A 26491-nucleotide genomic window follows, 5' to 3' on the forward strand; every position below is an offset into this window, starting at 1 on the left:
GATTTGAAAACTGCATACAATTTTTTTTAAATAAACAGAAAATGAAACGCTAAATACAAAAATCTATCATTTAAAATTTTTATTTAAAAAAATCAATGATATTTAAAAATCTGTTATATGTTATATGACAACAAATGTCATTTAAATAGTTAGAAAGGAGAAACGACCATGAATAATCACAGAATCTGGTAAGTTTCTTTTTTAGAGAGATGGACATAAAATTAGACCTTCCAACGTGCAGACAAGAAGCGATTAGTAATAAAATAAACAATCATTCCAATCAAAGCAATGATCTATAAAGCATATTCCATACTTTTCCAGTTTCCCAGGCTTCTTTTCCCTGACCCTGGGCCACATCATCACTCCAGAGGCCTTTTTGCAAGACTGCAGCCTCACAGAGGAACCAGAGATCCCACACAGCACTGACAGCTCACTGAGAAGCCATTCCTGCCCTTGACTCACAAGACCTTCTAAAAGTTTCCATAAAGCTGTAAAGAGTAAACCAGGTCAAAAGGAATCTAGAGGGAGTCGGTACGCCTAAGGTTCAACTCTTGACAAATCATCAGCGGTCAGTATTTACACAAGCAACTCAAAATGCGTGTCATAGATTTCAGGCAGATGCAAAATTGCACAGTCACTTTCCAAAAAAGCCAGACGATGAAAGTTCATGAAAAATCTGCCACCGCTGTATCAAGAAATAAACAGCACATGAAACAACTTCACTTATTGAGAGAGTTTTGCCACACTAATCACCCATTCCCACCATTAGCTCAGTCCTAACATTTACACAACTTTGAAGCATGGGCCAGATAGTTTTTTTTGGAACGACAGCAAACATTCATATGCCCCGCGCCGGTATCAAGACCTGAGCTTTCTCAGGGCCGCACTCCCACTCTTGTGAGTGAGAAGATCCAGAGCAGGCCAACAGACGCTAGACAGAGCTGACCACGACTCGACACCCGCCTGCATCTGCTCAGAGCCCAGCCCTTGGTGGAATCTCCCCGGGGGTGAGAGAGCGCTCAGATTGAAAGCAGAGCTGAGAAGATAAGCCTGCCGGCTGCACCGGCCAAGGACTCTCCGCCCCGTGGTGCAAGGCCTGGTGCTGGCGTATACTCTGGGGGAGGCGAGGGAAGATTCTTTTGGGCTTGGAGAAAGAAAGACAGGAAGAGCAGAAAAGGAAGAGCGATTCAGAGAGAGGAAGGGTGTAAAGGTGAACGAGGTACAGATGACCAGGTGCAAGAGCGAACATTGGTTTCTGTGTCTAAATGTGCTTTTGTTTAAATGATCTCACAGCTAAGTTTGCACGTTTCCATATGAAAGAAAATGTCAACAAAACAAAAAACAAATGTTATCCTGAAATATCTAAAAAATGAGTTCTTTAATTTACTCCAATAGTTACAGTTCACACCCTACCACAAAAGAATGCCCTTTTATATTTACTATAAATAAGAGATATTCTTAATTGCATTATTTAGATTTTCCCATTTCATTACAGTTTTTCCATTACAAGTTTTTTTTTCCATAGCCATGCCATAAGTTGGAATTAGTGCTTTGATACAATCTCTATTGCTAAAAGCGCTATATAAATAAACGTGATTGAATTTATACAGCTGTAATGTAACTCATAAAGAGTTCCTAATTTGTAAAATATAAAATTAGTTAGCAGGACATTCATCAGGGCTGATTGTGAAGAGTTTCAGATAAGGTCTCTGTGTCACAAACTCTTAACATATGTACAGTCTCGTTGTAAGAAGATTCCCGAGCCATGAAAGAACAACCTCTGAGCAATAATTTCCTCTGCTTGTGTTTGCGTGTGAGAGCAGGTGCTTTTAGAAACCACACGGGTTAAACACATGCAGATGAAAAGGTTCATATACAGAGATCAGACAGTCGTCTTATCTTCCTCTCCTCATCATTGCTCTACTGAGGCCTAAAGATTACCCCCTTATTCCTTACAGTGAACCTGCCCAGGGGCCTCTTTCATGTTTTTCCAGCCTCTGGACTCCACCAGTCAGGGGGCGAAATGGAGAGACGGAGGCTGGTAAAGCACTACCAGAGACACATCTGAATCTGACTTGCACTAAAGTTGAATTACGCCTTCCATCACACAGCCGCATTCATCCGTAACGTTCAGATGTCTGCTGGACATCTGGTGAAATAATGCAGCAAGCCTTCCCAGCTGGGGAGTAAAATTAGGGAGCACTTCCTGCAATCTGTACATTCGCAGCAAAGGTCATCTTCACAGGGGAGCGCACACACAGAGGCGTCATTTGACCTCGTGACGTTACCGCCAGAGATATCAGCCAATACCTGCACTGCTCAGAGGTCGCTCTCCTACAGCTCAGCTGGAGACATAATGGAGCTCACTGTTATATTTAAAGGGACAGTCCACCCCAAAATGAGCATACTTTGCTCACCCTCATGTCATTCAAACCTGTATGAAGTTCTTTCTTTAGCAGAACGCGTTGGGAACTAATTTTTTTGTCCATATAGTGTCAATGGGAACAAAATTCTTTTGTTGCCATTCAAAATATTTTCTGTTATGTTCCAGAGAAGATGGAAAATCATACTTTCTGTCCTCATAAAAGTCTAAAGAGATGATACATGTGATTTTTTAGATGTTTTTAATTATCAGGGTTATTTTCTCAGCCTAAAAAAAAAATAAGAAAAGCAAAAAAAAGTTTCCATTTGCTTTGTTTCATCAGGAGAGAAAAAAACTATATTCTTTAGATTTTTTGTATTGTTTTCTAGCAAAAACAATTTAAATATTTTTTAATTAATTTAAATTTACTAGCAATACTGTACAACATAATAAATATCATAGTTTCAATTAAAGTCAATAGCATTTATTTCATAGTAAAAACACCACAAAATTTTAATTAAAAAGTAAAAATTCCATGGTCCTTGTTGGATTTCAAAGGTTTTGACTGAAATACAAAAACCTCTTTTCTGCATTAAGAAAAGCTTTTTTATCTATGACACCCTTTTGTCAGGAACCATGTTCTTTCAGTTCTCAGTGATTGTATTTTTTGTCCATACAATGAGCGTCAATTGAAGCAAAAGTCTTTTATTACCAAAATTCTTCAAAACCTTTTCCTTTAACATTCCACAGAAGAAAGACAATCATATTTTTTACCCGTGGTCAGGTCAAAAACCTCTTTTCTGCAATAAAGAAAGCTTTTTATTTATGTATGACACCATTTTGTCAGTAAAAAGAAAACAAAAAGCAAAAAGCCCAATATTTTCTCTATTTAAGGAACAATATGGCAACCATGGAGATATTAAAGAGCTTCCTTTATAGCCCATGCTATTTTCACTGATTCAAACCAATGAATGTACTTTCACAAGCCACACACTCGCACATACACATGCTCACGGTGAGTTCAGTCATGATGGGAAGTAATACTCTGCATATTCGATCCCTGGCCGATCTGGAATCAATAACTGCCAGTGTTCTATTGTCACAAATGCCAATTAACAGGGTCTCTACAAATGCTGACTTGTTGATCAGGCACTCTCTCATTCTCGCTTTCTCTCTCTCCATCTCTTCCATTAGATCTCATTCTCTCTTTTTTTCACACATAAACAGTGCGTGCACACACTCTACCTGTGTTGAATTACTGCATGCTTCCAGGCTTGTGAGGTAAATAAATCTGTTGAAATAAAGTGGGAGGACCTGAGCCGGTTGCCGTAATGGAGAGAAACTGCTGCCATATTTCAGCAGGAGAAAATCTCAGAATCTCCTTTACAACATATAAAAAGTCAGTTGAGACCACAATAAAATGGTGTAAGACATTCCTTATGTATCTGACCACAGCTGTGCGCTTTGGTGCCAAGAGATAGTAAGAGTTGTCGCATTGCATCCTGGGATTGCTTTCTCTTCAAAGCCTACATGGAATCTGGCCAAAACTAGGCAGCATAATTAAGTTTGGACCTTTTTGAAAAGCATTCGCTTTGGGAACGCACCTATAATTGCTTAAAATGCGGCCTACGTAGGCAGCTCGCTATGTGTGTGTGTGTGTGTGTGTGTGTGTGTCTCGCAGGCTGACAGGAGAGCACAGGGCCTCTGTGCGGTGCGCTCAGATCAGCACCTTCCCAAGAGTTCAACCTTTTAACAGGTTGAGCTCTGCAACCACCCAGAGACTTGGCAGCATGCTGCGTACCGACAGAGTGTGTGTGTATGCATGTGTGTGTGCGTGAGTGTGTTGAGAGTCAGAGCGCAGTCCCTGCTTTGAGATGTTTTGACATAAAGCAACAACACAAGTGACAGGGGTACTTACTCAGACAGGAAGCCTGATCTCATATGCTTACACACATACGCAAACATGCACGTAAGCACACACATACATATGCAACAGGCTCATTAACGCAGGACTGAATTCTTATTAACACCAGCGAATCCCTCTGTTAAAAGCAATTAGGGAAGAATTCGTTAATTTTCACTTTTTGTTTCGCGAACAAAAAGCGTTAAAAGAATTATGTGACATAAAAACTATGTTCCCTCAATGGGTTTTATTCATTTATAATTACATACACACTGAAAAGGTTCAAGAACATTTTCTGCCAGATTCACTACAGGTGCATATGCACATAAATTTGTTCTTTCTTATAATCTAATGTTTATAAATGTAGGTTATTCTAAACAAAGGAGCACGTAATTAATGCAAAACACACACTAAAATAATCTGCATATAAGGGCTTTGACAAGACAGTCACTCATCACTCTCTGCAAATGTATTTTTACACTCTTTAAAATGCATTTAAACTTTTATCAATAGCTTCTCTATTGTTATTATTGCAGGATAATTTAGTTATTTCATTAAAGGAAAAAATACTTCTTAATACTTAACACACATACACACATTCATGAAAATAATTAAAAATATATTATTACAAACATTTTTCATAAAAAATACAATAAAAAATCATTCTGAAGTGTTATGCTACACTAATAACTTGAGTAATGCTGGATGAAAGCTGAATATTACCATTACAGGAATAAAAGTATATTCAAATATTTCAAATTATAAAATTAACAGCGGGTACACTTTATGCCTTCTTGAGCATAAGACTTCTTTGAACAATCAATATTTTACTTTATTTTAGAGTAAAGAGTATATTTGTTTATTTTATTTTACATGTATCTATATATGTATAGATATATATAAAGGGAGAAAAACAATACACAAAGCAGATAAAATACAAAGTTACTGATGAATCATGATATCTGCTTTCTCACACTGGTTTACACAGGACACCCATAGTCAAGACAACATCAAAGGCCTCATGCGGTGCTTTACAGCCAGCACAGTGCGATAAAAGAGCTGGTCCTGGTCCAATGTGGTTCTGATCTGTGTAATGTTTGTTATGTGAAGCTATTTGAAGGGATGAGCTGTGGTATCAGTGCGGTGCAGGTTCAGAGCATGTGGATCTGGCTGGGTTGGCTTTGGCCTTCAGCCTCGAGCGCTGGGCTAGATCATTAACTTGTTGTTTTAAATCTGCATGCAACTGCGCAGGCTGTAGCAGCATGCTGTACGCACTGTACGGACAAGTTAAACTGAGTATTTCCTCATTAGAGTTGTGCGCAGTGACACACACACACATACAGAAACATACACACGCACCCATGCACACAAAGGACTCCTGTGTTAGGAATGTTTATTCAGGGCTGACCGTGCGCTGCTCTCTCAGATAAGGGAGCAGTTAAGTCAACAGTGGACAGCGGGTCTGCCGGTGAGCATGTTAGCCGCTGTTTGTTCAACAATCTGTTTACAGTAAACACTTTGACCGCAAGTCTGACCCCCTTCACACCTTACTACCTACAGCGCCCTCTAGCAGTGTCGCCCCCTACTGATAGCACGCTGGCTTTGCGTGTCAAAATGAGGAAAAATATGAAGAAACCCTTTGCACACTACTATGTGAAACATTCTGACTCATTCAGCGATGATAGTAAAAAAACTTTTTATGTAAAAGCCTATGTTTGAACTGAAATAAAACTGCATAAATGTAAATTGCGTTCATGAATTTGATAACGTTGCTATTTTCATTACTAAAATGTGGAAATTCAAATCATTTGTCTTTACAATACATAATATTGTTATAAGCTATATTTATGTAAAATACATTCACAGGAGAAGCTTGTGAGATACTTACTACCGAGTCAAATTCCTTTACAAAAATGTATGGCATTAAAATTATTTAACTTGTAGGAGACGATTCTTTTTAAGTGAATCGAGAGCTTTCCGTGCAACCAGCGTAGACCGATTCCCTAATGATCGACTCATATTAGTCGATTCTTTTTAATGAATACAAATCAAGACCGACTGCTGAACGAATGTCTGTATAAGTCGGTTCTTTTTAGTGGATCAAAAACATGTAAAGAGCAACCAATGTACACCAACTCCTGAACGAATGACTCTTATGAAATGGTTCTTTAAGCGAATCAAAGCATACAGTGGAAGCAACTGCCAAACTTATTATAAGCATGTTATTTTTAGTGAATCATAAACATACGTCTGACAATTAAATTGCAGATTATCAGCAGACATAAGCAGATGGCACGATCATGCCTGACTCTGCTACATGCCAGGCGGTAGTTGGTGCACCAATGTGAGAAAAAAGCTATATGTTCAAATAACTAGAGACAGATAAAAGTATGACCAACAGTTCAGTCTCAACCATGCCTTTCATCCTCTCATTACTGTGAATTTTTACTGCGTCTTTTTTCTCTTTTCCATAGCATGACTTCTACCTGTTCTTACACTCTTGTCTTCCTTTTACTAATATTTCTGACCCTGCTTTCTCATTGCTCGTCGCTCATTCAGTGACTGAAGAGAAAAGAAGAGAGGCAGAGAGCAGATCATCCAAGAGAACCAAACCAAGTGATCTGAACCATCTTAAAGGAGCAGTAAAAGACTATAAATGAAAGATAGAAAAGGATAAACCTTTGCAAATGGATAGATTTCCATGGCACAGTTCGAGAAAAGCAGACTGGCATTCATGAAAAATAGAGGCTCTTTAGAATTCGAATGTGACCGCCGCTTTGAACACACAACAACCAAACTGGAACGGTGTTGGTCCAGAACTAGCTCTCATAAAAATCAACGACCGCCCAGATCAGCATGAAGTTTCGAATCAGTCATTTGCACTACCATGAGCCACCATAAAAACCCAGCAAGAAGCAGGCTCCCAAGCTCAAATTAAACACAGAATTGCATTGCTATATTCAAAACAGACACTAGCATGTCATGATTTTCATGTTCCATGTCCTTCAATGTGTTTATAAACAGGAAAAAAATGTTACCTTAGCAATGGCAGAAACCGATACAACACTGATTCAAAATGCAAAGTTGAGGCAAGAACAGAACTGCTTGTCACTTGAAGTTATTAAGTCATATTTTGTTCTGTATCAGTTCTCGCACTTGCATTTTCTGTCCATGTTTTGCACTACACCAACACTCCTGTAATCCAGCACCGCAACATAGCTACTTTAATACAATGTGAACAAACAAACGACTCTTGTGAACTGATTCATTTTAGTGAATCAAACACATCCCAGATTACTAAACAACTGACTCATATGATTCGAGTAATTCAGTAAATCGAAAACATACAGCACAAACAGTGAGGTCCAATTCCCCGGTGAACCTGAGCGGTTCTTTTTAGTGAATCAAAATTATAGCGTTTACCATTTTTTGGTTTGTTTGGAGTCTTTTGTAGTGCAATTGACTGGATGTTTATATGAGAGATACACCCTGTCAACAGTTTTTTTTTAATGAACTTGTGAATATATTACCACGATTTGTTCTATCTTAACAGCTTTTACAAAGCTTTTCCCAAATAATTCTTGATTTCCATCTCTAGGCAGGATCTGGTTCTCCGCCAATGGCGATTCCGTGTTTAAAGCAGTCGATATTTTTGCAATTCTGTTTGGTGTCACTAGTGATGCAAAAATTACACACTTCACCTTTAACACTACATCTTTTACAGTTCTTTGTTTCCACATTCACAACTCTCCTTAAGAGTTTTCACATTCCCACTCTCTCTTTGGAGATTTGTATAGGTTCAGCAGCTGTCAGTCAAACGCTTCTGGCAGCAGACTGGAGGTTTCTGAGAGTTCACTCCAGGTATCCGCCCCTGTACTCTCACACACTGCCACAGAAATCACGCAGCAGTCCTTCAAGCGCTCATCCGTCTGCCTGTCAAGAGACTGAAAGACACCCCAGACTATAGAGCTCAGAATCCCCCAGAGAAGAGAATGACAGAAGAGACAAAGAGAGAGAGATGAGTGTAGAGGAAGGGAGGAGCAGAGGGTGGATGAGTGTGTCTGGGGAAATGGGGGACGCTCTCACATCATCAAGGGCAGAAGTGCATGCTGCATCTCTCACACACTGAAAGGTGGCTGAGCGTCTAGACACACACACACACTCACACATATACACACATACAAGCATTTACACAACACAGAAATGCAAAGTTATGCATTTACAAAGACATCAGCATGCAGGAAAATGGGCACGAAATGCATAAGAACCAACACACTCCCTATACAAATAGAATACATATGGTTAATGCAAAAATCAATCCACACACACACACACAAGTTCTCCCAGTGGTCTCAAAGAGAACTCAAAGAGCTAATGATTGGCTGACAAGTCAGCTGGGGTTTGTGTTCTTCCTCTGATGGCGGAAGAGAGGAACCAATCAGAGACAGCCGCAGGGGTCCAGGCACCAGGCTGATTAGTTTTGCCGAAATGGCAGTTAACATGAAGGTAATAATAACTAGCATGCACCATAAAACCAACAAAATTCATCTCACATCAACACATCCATTTAAAAACAACTGTGAAGTATAGGTTAAAACGACTGCACTAGAATTAATTGTATTGCCACAATGATATACATAATGACTTGTTTAAAATTGATGTAATGAAATTGTCAAAGTTATGCGAATAAACTGTAAAAATGCTTTTTCAAAGCTGTAAGTAAAACATAAATAAAAATGATTGAAGTATATTTTACTTGAAAATATTATTTCAGTTTTCCATTTCAAAATTTCATGTTTAATTATATTACTTGCCATATGTTTGTAATTGCTTGTGAAATATACTAGCAATTTAAGAAAACGAAATTCAACTTATGCTGCATGTAAAACTTTAAATGTCTTCAAAACAACGTAAACACAAATTGTGACTTTTTTAAAGTAATTTTAAAGTACAATAATTATTGTAATTTAGTAACTTGTAATTAAGTAATTATACACACACACCCACACACACACACACACACATATATATATATATATATATATACACACACACACACACACACACACACACATATACATACATATATACATATTACACACACACACACACACACATATATATATATATATATATATATATATATGACACAATCCATATATACTAGATGCTATATATTCATAGCACAAACATAATTCATGAACAATGGCAATGTCAAATTGCACCTTTAAAGTGTTTAAGTGTAATCACCAGAGACATCATTTCAGAGTAACATTGATATTTAAAGGTGTTTGTTGTAGCACTAACACAAACAGGCTGCCAGAAACAGCAGTTACGCATTCTAACTTTAATCACAGATGCTGGGTACGTAGGTGAGTCGCACGCCTCCTTCCTGGTATAATCCAGCAGCCTAATTACACTGACTCGTCTGAACATGCCACGAGAATCAACTATCAGTACTTATTCCAGCACAAACTGACACTGGCATCTGTCTCGGTGCTGGCTGGCAAAGACGACCAACGAAAGCACGACTCACATTTGAAGGGAGTCACACAAGCAGAATGTGGACCCCGAGGAGACGTACCTACAACTCATTAGTTTCTTGTACAGAGACTGCGGGAACAACAGGAACTGTGGGAGAAGCCATGTTCAGCAAGCGTACGTTTGTGTGTGTGTGTGTGTGTGTGTTATGATAAGGCTCTGATGGTGCTGGAGGCGACCAGGGGTCAGACACCTCATTAAGCCAAGAGGAGGAGGAGGAGGAGAGGGCAATTAACCATGATGGGGGAGAGAAAAGCAAACACACTTCATTCACTCATACTCACACACAAATATGCACACACACACATGCACAGAAACCAAACAAAACAGGAGTGGCTGGATGGGCCCTGATCATTAATGAGTAATCACAGAGACAAATGACTTTTTCCGCTGCTCTAGGTATGTGTCCACTTACGCACACACGCATCCAGAGCTTGTGCAAACAGGCATGCAGAGACCTGCAGATGAATTACTCAAGCTATTCTCTTCTGAACTACTTTAGTCACACGCACTAATTCCTTCAGGTTGCTCTTTTTGGTCTACTTGCTCCTTTTTTTTTTTTTTTTTTAGCCATAATGATATTTCTGTGCCCTGCCATTGTGTAAGTGTGTGTATGTACAAACCATGTGTATATATGTGGTTTTGCCTCCGTTGTGTTTTCTTGGTTTGCTAAAACTGTTTTTGTTAATCTGCTTAAGTTTTTCTTGGGATGTTTGGTTTATGGTCTTCTGTGTGTTAACGTGTGTTTGTGTGCGTGTGTGTGTGTGTGTCTGCGGGTTTGCTTAGCAATACTTTGGAGACTTATTTGTTCACATAAGTTAACAAAATATGACAAAACCTCATTTTGGGAATGTCTAAGGATGTCCTTAAAAGTAAAATTGATTTGTAAAAATATATGTGGAAGTCTACTTTTGCATAGTTGGGCAGGAAAGACAAAACCTCACTTTGGAAAAAAAAAAATGCATGGATAAATAAAGAAAGAACAAACCTTTTCTTAATTGGATTTTTTTTTTTTTTTTATTTTGTTATTTTTAACCAGAGTTTTAAATAAATAAATTATACTTTTTGCTAACAATTGATGTTATTCATTTAATTGTATGATGTCACAAATAAATAATGCAAAAGTTGTTATTTAATAAAAAAAATTATTACATTTATATAACAATCTAAATACGTGGAAACTGAGATATATTTTTTTTCAAGACTCTTATATATAGGAAGTTTAAAAGAGGAGAATTATTCAAAATAAAATAATTTTGTAACATCATAAATACAACATTGATCAATTTAATGTATCCTTGCTGAATAAAAATATGCATTTCTTAAAAAAAATGGTTACATACTAGAACCGTTACAAACTAGAGTGTAGAAACTAGATAAACTAGATACTGTGGGAACAAAACACCCAACAGAGCTCAATTTAAAAAAGCCAAAACAATTGCACGCACAACAAAAAAAAAACTTAAATGTAAAAGTGCAGAAATGTTTGTGTGAGGGCTAGGTTTAGGGACAGGAGTAGGTATAAATTATAAGCTCAGTGTAAAAACAATAGAGGTCAAAGGAAAGTCCCCGCATGATTTGTGTGCGTGCACGTATGTGTGTGCGTAAACGTTATCAGCACAATATCGCTACACTTTAAATGCTGATCAGAGATATTAAATTGCCTTTTTCCAACCACAAGCGCAGCTAAACAATGGCTGTTTTTGCAGCTCCGCAAACAATGACACTCTATTGTAAGAGTAAACGAGGAGTGAGGGATGAGGGAGAAAGCAGATACAGAGGAGCACAGCTTCCTGCTCTCTGACGCCCATTGGTAACTGCTCATTACATCCGATATGCACACGCACAAATGTTCTTCTGTCCAGCCTGAGATTAACCTGCACATGCGCGCATGACATTAAAACCCTCCTTATTTTCTCTTCCACACACACAAACTCAAAAAGCCCTTGCTAAGCTAAAGCCACACAGCTGGTTTCCTGTTGGAAAGTGGAAATAGCAGCACTTGTTGTAGAGGGGTCTAGTCTGGTCAGGTCTGGCGGTGCCTTGCACCCGCACTGGAACGAGCCTCTATATTTGGCCTCTGCAAGAGAGCGTGAAGCACGGCTGAAACCCCAAAGCTGAGGTACGGCAAAACCCTAGCCCTCCCATGTTCAAAATAAGTGATGGGAGGGAGAAAAGGCAGCAGTTTCCTTTGGGGGGTTTTAACAGAAGTGTAACCAAAAACCACATCTGCTTGGCTTGAACACACATGCAGACTCAAATCAAATGGAAAGGGCCGCTTCTAGAGGGAATTGTTCAGTACGGCTTGGGCTAAAAAGAGATGCAGAGAGAGACAATGACAGAGGGGACGAGTTCACGCTGCAAACCAAAGAGCCCAAATTACGATTTTCTGCATAAGTTCACTTTTTCATGTGGTTGTTTACATGACTTCTTAAATGTGACCCATATCAGATATCAGTTTAAACAGGTGACGCTCTCAAACCTGCATGTGTACAAAACTGATAAACTACCATACAAAACGTTTTTGAAAGAGGTTTGTAATGCTCAACATGCTGCATTTATATATGCATGCTTTTTATTCTTTTGGTGGTGGAAAGCTGAATTTTAAACAGCCGTTACTCCATTTCAGTGTCACATGATCTTTCAGAAAGCATTCTGATATGCTGATTTGGTTCTCAAGAAACCTTTTTTTAATCAATGTTTCGTTGGTGCATTTTTGGTGAAAAGAAAGTGCAAAAGAACACAATTTTTAAAAAATCTTTTGTTATATTATAAATTTCAATATGCATTAATGTAATGCTTCCTTGTTAAATTAAAATGTTAATTAAATTTAAATAATTTTCCTAGGGTATATTCAACAGAAATAAACAAAACCTTTCTGTCTACTTTTCCCCAGATTTTGCACAGTCTAGAACAAGTCGTACAATTCTACAAATCCTTAAACAGTAATGAAAAAAAACATTTTATCTTATTTTTTTTTTTCTGTGAGGAGAAAAAAGCCTGATTTAAGGCACATTTAACAGCAATGTGAAACGAGGGGAGAGAGAGAGAGAGAGAGAGAGAGAGAGAGAGAGAATGAGATAAGAGAGATGACCCCCAATCATCCTGTGTTCATGCCTCTCTCTCTCTCTGTGTGTGTGTGTGTGTGTGTGTGTGTGTGTGTGTGTGTGTGTGTGTGTGTGTGTGTGAGTAGTGGTTAGTAAGGGTCACAGTAAAGTTGAGTGCAGTCAGTGAAAAGGTGAGAGTTTCGTTAGACCACTGCTTCCTCTGACAACCCAACACCGTCCTCCTAATCAGACTTTTTCAGGACACACACACGCACATGCAGGTCAACATGTCACACAGTTCTCACTGTCTAAAGCCATCCCTCACTCTAGCCTCCTCTCTTTCTTGTCTTCTTTTTTCCATTAATTGTATAACTGAATTTTTTTAAATAGTATGAAATTCCATGAAATGTAAAAAAAAAAAATTTATTGTTCATGTTGTATTGTTCTTTCTAAGATTTTTTATAAATAGAAAATAATCTACCAATATAATACCCATGCAATTAACAACTTTATAAATGAAATCAATAACTAAAAGTTGATGAACATAAAAATTTGCCCAACAGAGGATCTAAAAGTCAAAGTCCACTCTTTTGATTCAATACAAAACCAGTTTAATATATTATTATTTGTGATTTATTACAATTTCAGGTTTGCCAGATACACAGAAAAGCAATGCAAACTACTTCATTTCTCAGCAAGTGTGTCACAATGTTCCCTCTCTTTCCTCCTTCATTCCCTTCTGTTCATTCCCCTCCCTGTCGTCCACCTCCATCTATCTGCCTTCTAAATCAATGTGTCTAATAAAGCCATCAGCTGCGCTGAAATATTGGGCAAACATGCACTCAATCAATGCATGCAAATGCCAGCCATCCATTCAGGGCCCTTCTGAATATCGACGGCGCTGCATGGGCGCATCGTTCCGGGGGTTTGTGTACGTGTGTGTTCGACAAATAAAAGCAGAAGGAAGGACACATGAAGGGTTGAGAGAAGAGGGAAACCCAAGATAAATGTGTTTCATTTTCTTCTCTCATGGCTCCAAAATGGAGAGAGAGTGAACGGCAGGAAAACAGACTTCCTCTAGATCCGACCTGGAGGCCACAAACATGCCCCTGTTTGAACTACTGTAGAATCAACGTTCACCATATGAGGAAAAGCAAGGCTGATCCCAGATCTGGGGTTAAACGCCTCTGAAAATGAGAAGATTGGAGCGCAATTGTAGCACTGTAACCTTGAGAAAACACAATGCAGCAAAGATGAGACTGCGTGTGTTCCAGTTAGCGCTAAAGAAGCAATTTCTCCTAAGGAGAAAAGTAAGATTCATTAGGAGCAAAGGTGAGCGAAGACCTGCAAGATCTGCAGGAGAACCTGAACAAGCCACCTGCAGACAGTCCTTCCAATCCTGGACAATCACACGTACAGAAAATAACATAAAAGAGTAAACACGGCCGATTTACTGACCTCAACCTAACCCTTGTTGTATGATAGAGGCTGGAGTAAAGACTCTGGCCAATGTAAGAACTCTCTTTTGAGACTGTGAACCAGAGTCAACAGCAGAGCATTGAGCTCTTTCTCTCTCTAACCTCACATCTACACTTTAATTGGCCATAAAAAACCTGTAAGTATCGAAAAAACAACAAACTATTCACAAACATGTCAAAATGGGACCTCATTTTAAATTTGTGGTTGATAACACTGTTCTAATTCACCAGGCAGCAATTTGCATCAACAGTGCACACTTTTTTGGACAATTTTTCTTGTGGTTTTTGAGACTCGTTTTGCCAAAATTTAAAAATGCAGTTTGCAATGAACAACAGACGTCCATCAGATGAATGTGCAAATGAACCTGCAACGACTGGAACAAACAATTTGATTGCAAAACAAGACAAATTATTTTTGTTCCCTTTGTTTAAATAAATAAAAATATTAAACATTTCATCAAGCTACTTAATAAAACTCGCTTTTTCAAAACTTGAGGATTTTTTTATTACAAAAATATGACCATTGATGTTTAAGTTTTAAAAAAATAAATAATAATAATAATAATAATAGCACTATATTTTTGAATAAATTAACAGATAACACCAAAAAAAATAGTGTCACCCCATTGGCCAGTAATCAATTTCCAATTTGATTTTAAAATAATATAAAATGAATAAATTACATTTCTGTTTTATATGCACTCAGATTTAGAAATTTAGATTTGGGTTTTGCTTCCTTGCTATAACAAAAGGTGGCCATGCTGGAAATTCTCTGAACAAGTGAGGTGAGGGGTGGGGGGTGTCTCTGAAGTGCATGACTTCCGGCTCTTACCAATACTCCACAAAGAGCATAAAGAGTTATTGAAAGAGTATTAAAGTGCGACAACTCAAGGAGAAATGTACTGAAAATAAAGGCACAGAGAGATGGAGGAGAAAAGAAGTGAACGGCATGAGCAGGAATAATGTTAGTAATATTCAGAGGGGAGTGAATGTGTGACTATAAAGGAAATTGAATCACTTTTGCAGATTATAGGTTAAGGATCAAGGCTGCAATACAAAGGTGTGTTTGTCTGCACATGCATTAGTATAAAACAGAAAGTGCATTGAAGGTGCTCCAAGCAATATTTGCAATACGATGCACAAAGCGCGATTACTGTAAGACTTTGCTGAAATAGGTGTCCTAAGAAGTCATACCTGTCTCTGTGACAGCCCAAGGCTCAAAGTAAGTACTTGTTTTTAGCCAATCGGAATCATTTCTGAATGCAAATCATTTAGCACGTTCGAGTTTTGGAAAGAGGGTGTGAGAACGAAGTTAACAACAAGGCGGATATTAGCAAAACAGCACCTTTAAACTGAGTATCAGACTAACAGTTGGAAGTGAGAGAGAAAGAGAGCGAAAGAGAACAAGAAGTGAGTGAAAGAGAAATACAACTTGCGGAGTCACACGGAGAGCTGAATCAGAGCCAAAGGGAAGTGTGTATCAGCCAAAGTGTAATCATAGGCCGGTCTCTCGGCTATTAGGAGAATTAAATACTGATTGAATGGTCTTTACAGTGGAAACATAACATTGGGCCGCCTCACCGTGTTTGTCTACTCGCTGCAACAGCTGCCCCACCGAGACGAGCCAAGTTATGAAAAGAGTTTAAACCATTAAAAAGATCTGAATCACTAACTTTCATACAAACCGGCACTCGTTCTATCCTTAGACATCCGTCAAGGAGCGAGAAGAGCAGTGCTCCTGGCACCCGAGATGTGGAATCACTAGCCTCGATTCACGCCTCACATCTTCCCCTCTTTCATCAGGCTGGACTGGTTCCATGTCCTGGGTGTATTTGTGTGTGTGTGTGTGTGTGTGTGTGTGTTTGTGCGAGGGGGAGATGATAGGGGAGGACTGTGGGACTTTGACTGCCTCTGTGTTGTGTCCACAGCTGTGTGTAAGGCTCCTGACCTCCAAACAAAGCCCAGCACAGAGGAGCCACTATCTGGCAGGCATGATAGAGGACAGACCAGGCCAGCCAGACGTGCTGAGGGAAAGACCGTAAAGCCTGAGAGACAACACAGCACCCGCAAGGCCTTTGATAACCGCTGGCGACTGGAGCCAGCATGACACGCATACACTCATAGCGCTAATACAGACAGACACACACAGCAAACATCACTGAGACACACACACACAGAGACAGACATTTAATGTACATGTATAAGAAGCGGAAAAGCCCAGACAGGTTTAATACGATGTTCATAATGACCTAAATCATAAAGGATATCTGTTTAGCATCTCATTTGTTTCTCCTAGACAGCAATAAGATTAGCAAATCCAGACGTTTAAGGAAATAAAAGGATGTTTCACCCAAGATTAAAACTTTGGCATCACTTTATATTTTTGTGGGAAACAATGCTGTTTTTTTAATTATTATTAAGCAAGGAAGCATAAAACTGATTAAAAGTAAGGGGAAAGACTTCCACTGTTACGACTTGAACTTTCTCTTCAGCAAAGAATCTTTAAGGAGCATTTCCAGAAAAGCAACTGTTATAAACATTGATAATAAATATTTCTTGAGGACATTAGGATATTTCTAAGACATCATGTGACAGTGAAGACTGGGGTAATTTCTAATAAAGAATGGGCTTTGTTATTTTAAGAATAGAAAATAGTTACTAGTTAAGTTGTAATGATATTTCGCTATATCAGTACTTTAACTGCATTTTACATTGAGTATAAGAAAATTAAGGTAATACTTTATTTTATGGTGTCCTTTTCACATGTTACATGTACTTGCTAATATAATAACAATTAATTATGCATAATTGCATGCAAGTAATGCTAAACCTACCGTATAGTAAGTCCATTAGTTAATTAATGTAACAAGGACACCTTAAAATAAAGGGAAACTCTTATTTATTATTATAACATCCAGATTCATTAAAGCTACAAACTATTAATTTATGTCAACGACTGACTCAATAATGTTTATGTTTTAATATCTGGGACATGTCAGTAAAACCAAACTGCGAACTAACATAAGCTAAGATGGCACTGAAATGTTCCTCAGGGAGGAATAAACTTGCGCTCGAAGACAAAACTATGAGGAAAAAACAAGGTAAGCGGATGACTATTTTCCTTATCGTCGCAAACACAGAATCTCTAAACTGCAGGCAAATTATTTATGTGACTATTTTATTTTCCCCTGATTTCCGTCAGCTCCCTGAGAACTGCTTATTTCCTTCATAATCAGATGCAGGATGTTGATTTGAAGGACAAGAACAGGAATACAAGAATTATCGAATCAAAAAAAGCCTGATGAATGCCATAATCTATTACGTGGCGCGCATGAGGCTGTTGTAGCAGCCAAAGCAGCGATACGTTGACGTGTCTCGTGTAAGCGCATCTTATAATTACAGCGCTGTAGTGAAAACAATGCAAACGCTGTGAAAGGAACGCTCTTTGCATTAATGAACATGCACTGCTGCTGATGTCATTGCCGTGAGCCTTTAGAGAGTCATTACACAACTTTCCCTTTCATTAATCAAACACTCTCGCTTTCTGTTGCTCATTCTTGCTATTTCTATCTTTCTCTGTCACCTTCTCTGTCTTTCATTTCCATGGCTCCCTGTACCCCGTCCCACCGTCTCTCTCTCTCTCTCTCTCTGCGGTGTTTAATGTGCCGGCAGTGTTTACACCCCAGACAGCGGGTGCAGCACTTTAATCTTGGTAGTGTCTACATGACATCAGCACTCTCGCTGAAGCATAAACTATAGTGGAAAAAACACACACACACACACACACACACACTCGCACACTCACATATACATTATATTCACACATATATCACCTGCTTTCTTCCTCGTCTGCCTTTGCCTTGCCTCCCTCATTTCCTTTCTTCAAGTCCATCCATCCCTCCTTCCTTTCCTTTCTCCAAATTCCCATTTGCTTTCCTTCCTTCCTTTTATCCTTCTTTCTGTTCAACATCTTTTTCAACTCATTTCCTCTTCATTCCTTCCTTCCTGACCAGTCTTCCTTACATTTTTTCATCTTTTCTTGGCACTGTTCTCCTCTTTCTATTCTTGCACTTTTTTCTTTATTTCTGTTTGCTTTCCTTCTTCATTTTTTTCCTTCTTTTCTTTACTTATTTTCCACCTCCTTTCTAACCCATTTTTCTTTCCATCCTTCCATTTTCCTACACCTTTTCTCTTCCTTTCCTTCCACCCTTTCTCACCTTCCTAAGTTTCCTCCTTTTGTTCCCTCTTCGTTCTGTTACCTCACACAACAGTTTGTCCCTTCATTCCTTCTTCCTTCTCCCTTTCCGTATTCCTACCCTTTCTACTTTTCTTCCCTTCTTACTTAACTTTCATCCTTTTTCTTCCTCTGTTTCCCTTTTCCTTCCTTACTGTCTTTTCACTTCTGCTTTTCCCCAAACTACAACCTACATTTTTTTTTCCCCTTTTCCTTCTTCCTTTCCTTCCTCCCACTTCTCACCCTGACCCACACCTCTATTCTGGGGTCCAGTGAATGATGAAGTCCTCTAATCCCCCTCTAACCAACCAGTATCAGTGTGAAAGCGAGGCTCAGAAACTCCGAGCCCAGAGAGGGATTACCTGCAGCCCCGAGTCTTATTCTACCGCCCTGCAAACTCTGATTCAGGAGAGACTTTTAACAGCACACGCTCCCATGTGCGCCAAACCCATAAACTGCATCATCTTTAAAAAAAAAAAAGTATTACACAAAGGAACTTGCTTTATAATTGCCTACTTGTCAATAAGCAGACGCTTCCATTCAAGGCTGTTTACAGTACATTAATTACAGAGACGATTCCCCTGGAGCAAGCTCAGGTTAACCGCCCTGCCCGAGGGCACCATGATTCTCAGTAACGCTGTGGTTCGTGGGTCACCTCTATCTGGGATCACACCTGTTTGGGTCGCCAGCCCAGAGCTATTACCACCAGGCTACCTACACCCACTTATATGTGTCTGTGTGGGTCAGAATGTGCATAAGTAATTAAACAAACTAGTTTTCTGACGTTAGCCCATTCGTTTTCAAAGCTAGAGATCTGTTTATGTTAAAAGAGCGATAATAAGGGTAGGCTCATATAGACTTTCACACAAACACATCCACGCACTGACACGCCACTTTCCCTTGTCAACAGCCCCTCTGTATGTAGTCGTGCATTCCTCTTCAATCCGAATCACAGTCATTATGTTGCCATGCTGATAGCCGCGGAGCACGTTTGTGTCCTAATTGAGCCGACTGTGACCACACCGCACACCTGACCAGAGATCAGCTGCATGGACAGAACAAAGCAGGCAAGCCAAGCCATACCGCATCCGTTTAAGCAGTTCAGCGTTAAATCGACGCATTTTAGGGGCCGAAGCAGCGCAGAAAGGGAGGACTTTTTCAGATTATTGGAATGAGACCCGCATGTTTTGACATGTTGTTCGCTTCGCAGAATTTGACTTGTGGGAGGAGTGAAGCTGAGAATTCGTGTGGTCAAATAAGGCTTCGTTTTTTTGTGCATTCTTGGTAAAAATGGCAAGGCCGGAGTCCAGAAATAGAACAGGGGCTATTATGGGATGCATGGAAGGCTGGCTCCGTGTTCAGGCATGACTGTGTGGTCACGGTGGTCACGGCACTGTCTTCCCCCACAGCTAGCCAACCTCCTGCTGAGTCTGAGAAACGCTAATCAGAACCAGAGAGAGAGAGAGACAGACAGAGAGCGAGACAAAGGGGAAAAAAACAAGCAAGTTCTTGCCTAAAAGAAAAAAAAAAATAATAATAATAAAAATGCAAACAAAAAGATTCAGGAAGACGATTAGGGAGGGATGAAAGTGAGCAAGGAAAACTCAACAAGCAATCAAAGCATGGGCCAAAGACAAAGGCGACGCGTCAACTGGAGTTTTGTTTTAATCAGAGAACATGAAAATATTCAGACATGCGGCTTGAAAGCAACAAGTCCCTCTCGAATTAAAGCTTTCGCTATAACGAGAGAGAGGAGGAAGAGAGGAAAACAGAGAGAGAGAGAGAGAGTGTGCGCGTCCCTTGAGACTGATTAATATTGAATTCCTGATGCTAATCTTTGTTTTGTGCTTTTTTTCCTTTACTGGTGTGGAAGCCGACGTGTCCTTAAAAAGCGTGCTTTATGTATATTTAATGAAGGCTCTGCATACACTTGGTGCGCTCGTCTTGCTGTGTGGTATCCCACCCTCGCATGATCACATACTGCCACATACTGCTCAAGATACCCAAATATCGAAATGTACAATGTGCATTTTATAACAGTCGCATGAACGGTAAGGTAAAATGCGTTTAATAATGCAAAACAGTGAGAAGCGTTAAAAATAATATATTAAATGATAAATGCATGAATGAGGGAGTTGGATTCTGCTTGCATCTTTAGTGGGAAATAAGCTCGTTTTGTGTGTGTGTGTGTGTGTGCACCTGGTACATACAGGTGTCAGATGCCATTGCAGCATAAAATCCTTGATGATATTGCCTGATACCATGTAAGTATCTGATGGTGATGAGCTCAGCACAACTGTGAAATTGCATGCGCCAAGGCGGGACGATCCGACCTTGTTGAGGACACACAGACTGATCGATTATCGATCACTGTATGCACACACATGCACAAACACACAGAAATTACACAGCATCCATGATTCAGGACACACATACCCACACAGTCCAAAATAAGGGAAGTGGATTTCCCAGTTCCTCCTAGCGTACACATTCAGGCCTGTCACTAGTTTCCTCGTCCAATCACACATCCTTACCACAGAATGGAAGCACTTTCAAGGTTTTGTTTTTGCAGCCTATTTAAAATGTCATTTCTCTCTTACTATCAGACATCAAAGCCGGTGCGGAGGGCTTTTATTTTCTAAGCCAAATCCCAAAATTGTTTCTCATTTACAAAAGCTGGCTGCAGGCCGAGTCAAAGTTTGGACTTAATAACAACAGCGGCGCTAGAGACAGTGAGAGGGAAAGAGCGCGGGGAGGAGAGAGAGAGATTCCCCACATGGTTATAATATGCTGTGGTGGTTGAGTCCATCAGTCGAGGTGTCACAATGAAAAGTAGCTCACAGGATGTAGCAAGCAGCATGCAAGCGCACACATGTACACATGAAAGAATGAACGTGTTTCGCTCCATACAAAACTGGTGAATTTTCGGGGCTTAACAAAAAAGATAGCCGCTGGCTCTGGTCACCGTATGAAATGTCTGAATATCCTGTTCAAATACTTATTTGTTTGTTGCAAAGTGTTAAATAAAAATTACATTAAGCTTTAAAAAATTAATGAAGATTAAAAAATATATATATCTAAAAATATTTTTCTAAAAAAATTGCATACTGAAATAATATATAAAAATAAAAAAATTAATTAATAAAATAACAAAGAAAAAATATCTTGGAAAATGTATTTAACAAAAATAAAAAAGGGAAAATATAAGGCCTTGATTTAGCTCAGAACTATTCGTGCAATTAACAGGAACTTTCAATGTATTTTTAATCAGAATAATCTAATTTCCGAAGCACTAAAGAAAGCCCCTGCAAATTTTAGAGCACTGTGTAACACCCTGAAGCAAATGTGTCAAAATGAGTGAGATAGCTGAAAGAATCACATATACATGCTAAACAAAACAATAATAAAATGAAAAAAGAAGAAAAAAAATATGCTGGGTGTTAAACTGATGAAATCCAAACAGCAATGTTGACGAGTCAGGAGGGCTGTTTCTTGTGAAAATGCGAGCCAGTAGGAAACAGAGAAGGAAGAGGAGGAGGAGGAGATTGAAAAAGGGTGGAGAGAGAGAGAGAGAAAGAGAGAGAGAGAGAAAGAAAGAAAGAGGGAGGCTGACAGCTGTATAAATGAGCTCTGTAGCTCATGGCGCCCCAGAGTACTGCCTCATTGTTGTGCTGATCCAATGCACAGCAGATGAACCCAGGGTTTAAAAGTTGAACCGTGTGCGTGCGTGTGTGTGTAAGCGTTAGTGTCTATTGACCCTTATTTGCTTGCATCCGTTATTAAGTTTAGCTTATGCGTGTTTGTGTGCGATTGTGTCTGTGTGCATATTACAAGCCCTCCCATTGAGCATTTTTTTAACCCAGTCAGTTCTCAAGTATCAGTTGCACAAATCCAAATCGGAAGGGTGACAATTTTCAGATTTGGTGTGAAAACACCATATCATATGTCAGGTGTATAATAGGTGCCATGTCTGAGTTGCCATGCATGCATTCACACTTCCTCATTTAAATCCTCCTGCTTTGCATTAAATCTATAGCAAACTGTTTGTAAATTGTTAGTTCGCCAGCATATAACAAAAAAAAATCACATTCAAATTCTTCACTTTACTGATTTTCACCAACGATTTTGAAGAACTATTTTTTTTATTCACGCAATAAAAGTTAGTGCTCTGCGAAACAAATTGGACCACGTTGACTTTCACCGCGCAAAGAAAAAGTAACGTCGTAAAATCATGCCGTAAAAATGCCATAAACGGAGGGACACGGAGATGAGTAAATTACAAAAAGATTAAACGACGACAGAACTATTTTTAGACGAATGCAGGTGAGCCGCTCCGGCGTCTTTTGGAAAGCACCGTGCGGGCCTGATCCCGTGACGTTAACGGCGCAGCTGCGCTTTTGGGAAACGCGGCCCTGATCGATAGTCGCAGGCATCGAAAGTGATGATATTCCGGGCGCTGAAGCGGGTAATGCATATTTTATAGGTGCACATAAGAAGGTGTACGTATCAAATATTAATAAATGATTTTCTGCCGGCATTGATGACGTGCAGATGCATTGTTTAAAGGGGGGGCAGCGGCGATAGGTGCAGTCGGGCCAGGGCGTTGGGACTCTCTCAGCCTACCGAGGCACATCAAACAGTGAAAGAAGAGACTGTGGGGTGGAGGGGGGGGGGACGATGTCGCTTCTGCCAACGAGGCTCTGCTGAATCACACACACACACACACACAGAGCGTCGCACACTCGCGCGCAGCACTCAGCTGGCAGGCATAGTGAGTGGCGATGGAACACGCCAGGCTCTGTGCTACCAAGCAGAGGTAATTGGGCCAGATTACCAACCAGGTGGAAACATTCAGCCGCTCTTCTCTCTCTCTTCTCTCTCTCTCTCTCTCTCTCTCGCTCTCTCTCTTTTAGTCACTTTCACTCCTTTACTGTATTTTGGAGCAGTTAAGGAATCGCATGCCATTTCGGAAGTTGTCGGACGAAGGCGGAATCAAACGCGAACGTTTATTCCGAGGACGCCGTAATTAATTTAGCGTTTATGTAGCGCAAGCGATCCGTTGCGAGCCGGGGATGGCGCGGAGACGGGCGCGTGGAGAGAGAAATGGAGAGAGATACTAACTAGACTCGAGCGAACGCACTAATTTAAACTACAAGCCCTATCAAAGGCGAATGGCCTGGGGGCAGCAGCACCTCGGCGCGGAGCAGGGCTGCGCCGCAGAGGAACGAGTGGACGGGGAGGGCGAGACAGGTTAGGATCAACAGCAGCGCAGACACAGCATTGTTAAATCAGGACTCAAGGCGCACACAAGCAAGAGAGGAAGAAGTGATATGAAAGAAGGCCGACCGAAGCTTGACAGGGCAGACCACTGCTTTTGCAGAAACATGACTGCTATGGCACAGAGCTACAAAACCACTCTAACGCAGAGGGTGAGGGCAAATCACCAGGTGGATGGCTGTGACAGACGGGGTGCCACCTAATTGAACTGCGGGCTGCTGTTGGCTGCATCAGGAAGAAAAAAAAAAACTTGAATCTTCCCGTCTCTCAATCAAACTGTAGCTATTTTTGTGATTCAACAGTTAAAGAGTAGCACTGGCTAAAAGATTGCCAGAGTGCATTTCTTACGTGCATTATTCTTTCGTATATCGTTAAGGAACGTCTTTCGCATGTCTGCTCTGCAGGGGTTAGTGTTTACATGCAGTCCTGCGTGCGTGCGTGCGTGCGTGCGTGTGTGTGTGTGTGTGTCTTAAATAATTCATTTTAATTAAGACGAATATAGGGAGATCAAGTAATTGAGCAAATGTTCAGAAATAAAATAATTTAAAGGCAGAAAAAGGGAAGGGGGATATATACTGATGTCTGCTCGCGCGAATGCTTATCCAACGCGAACAAAAAAAAAAAGGAAGTCTAAAACTTAAATATAAATTACTTTGGCCTCAGTATATGATGTAAAATAATACAAGAAGTATCATTGTGTATTACCTATTGTGTATGAGCAGAAAAGACACCTGTGTTGATTAAAAAAGCCACAGCGGAAGAACAAGAAATTGATACGAGCGCACACACATACTCATACACACACACACACACACACAAGTAATGATGCACCTGTATGGCATGAGCTGGCGTCCGCCTTGAGGCAGACGTTACAGACATCTGCTGAGGATATGGAGGAAAGAGAAGAAAGAGAGAGGGGGTGAAAAAGAAAGAAGAAAAGGAGATCCTACTGTACACATTATCAGCGCGCACTGCCGGAGCAGCATTTGATGTGCACGCGAGACCTGAGCAGCACAACAAAATCCATCAATCTACCGGCGGTGCGGCTTTTAAAACGCATTCAGCTCGACGACAGTCGTCGAAGAAAAAGACAATGAACCGATTCAATACATTAGAGATGAAAAATAACGACAGGAAGATGCACAGTTATCGTAACAAAGGCTGTATGTTTTATAGAGTTTATCTCGCCGACCTCCGCAGTCGGTCTCTGTGTGAAGTAAGAGGACGGGGTTATTTGTGTAAGGAACAAATAAAAATTACTTAAAGGAGGCAGTGGGTGAGGGTGCAGCAGCAGCAGCAGCAGGAGGCCGGAGAGAAAGACAGCCGCTAACGACCCCATCAGTGCCCGCGCGCATTCACCGCGCGCCGGGGACCATCAGGGTCAGCGAGCGCTGTGATAGACCTCGCTTCTGAAATTTCAGTTGAGTCTGCAACACAGCGAACGGTACGCACCGGACACGAATTCGGCTGAAAATACATCAACTGAGTCTAAAGCACAGTAAATGAGCGAATGAAACGTCATTCAACTGAAAATAATCCATATAGACCTCTATAAATACATATATATATATATATATATATATATATATATATATATATATATATATATATATATATATATATATATATATACATACGCACGCACACAAAAAATATATATGGGAAAAAATCTACATGTAAAAAAAACCCAGAGGTTGAAATCATTGTTCAGAGCTAAACTGCTGAACACCTTCTTTAAAGCAACCCATCAGCCAACAGGACGGTTATGTCAACCAACGTTACATATTAATATGCATTTTTAAAAAATGTGGAATTACACACACACACACAAAAATGATATTCCCCGCGATCAACAACAAAGCTGAAGCATTCACGGGCTGACGTGTCCGTACGCATATACTATACGAATTTATATCTCATTAATAACCAAAATGCAAAGTGCACCTCTATCCCAAAGGTGCTTTGAATGCTGGAGACACTTGTTAAATCTAATGCATGCACTGTCAACTCATTCGCACCCCGTCACATCACCGCTCAATATAGAAACCGGATTTTCTGGTATTACAGACGCCTCTTTTAGCACACACACATACACACATAGCTACTGACCCTAATCTTGGAGACTTCTCGAACCACAGCTCACACACACACACACACCAAAGCTTGTGTTATTAACTTAAAGCAGCTGCTGCAGCAAACCGCTCAAATATGCACCCTAATAATTAACAGAAAATCATGGGGCTTTACTACCAAACAACTTATTTTGTCAGAGAAGACTAGATGTCTGAACGAGCGCGTAACAAAGAGGACAGCCCAGCTATGAAGCAACTGTTCGTTGTTAACAACAGCACATTCATTTAAATCAGCAAAAATAAACGTAAGGGCTTAATTTAAATTAGGCTAATATTACCAGTCAATGTTGAAGGCAGACTATATATTTTCTTACCGCTCTCTTTTAATACGCACTGCTACTAAAACAGAAACGACCGGTCTTTCGCAGCACATGTCAGATTTTATTCAAGCAAACTATCCGATAAAACGCTGCGACGCAGTCGGATTTGATTATAAGCATACCTTAGCAATTGCTTATTTCAAAAAAAAAAGACCGATAAAAAAAAAGTAAGCGTAGGCTGAGCACACGCCAATGCG

The 26491-nt window shown here is 40.0% G+C and overlaps 1 protein-coding gene across 6 annotated transcripts in view; it reads right to left on the reverse strand.

Annotated features, from left to right (window-relative positions):
* The window catches only part of bahcc1b (BAH domain and coiled-coil containing 1b), a 95755-nt gene that overhangs the window by 59658 nt on the left and 9606 nt on the right, over nucleotides 1–26491 (reverse strand). The window lies entirely within an intron of this gene.

This window comes from Puntigrus tetrazona, chromosome 12 (assembly GCF_018831695.1).
Source record: "Puntigrus tetrazona isolate hp1 chromosome 12, ASM1883169v1, whole genome shotgun sequence".
In the NCBI taxonomy this organism is placed as follows: Eukaryota; Metazoa; Chordata; class Actinopteri; order Cypriniformes; family Cyprinidae; genus Puntigrus; species Puntigrus tetrazona.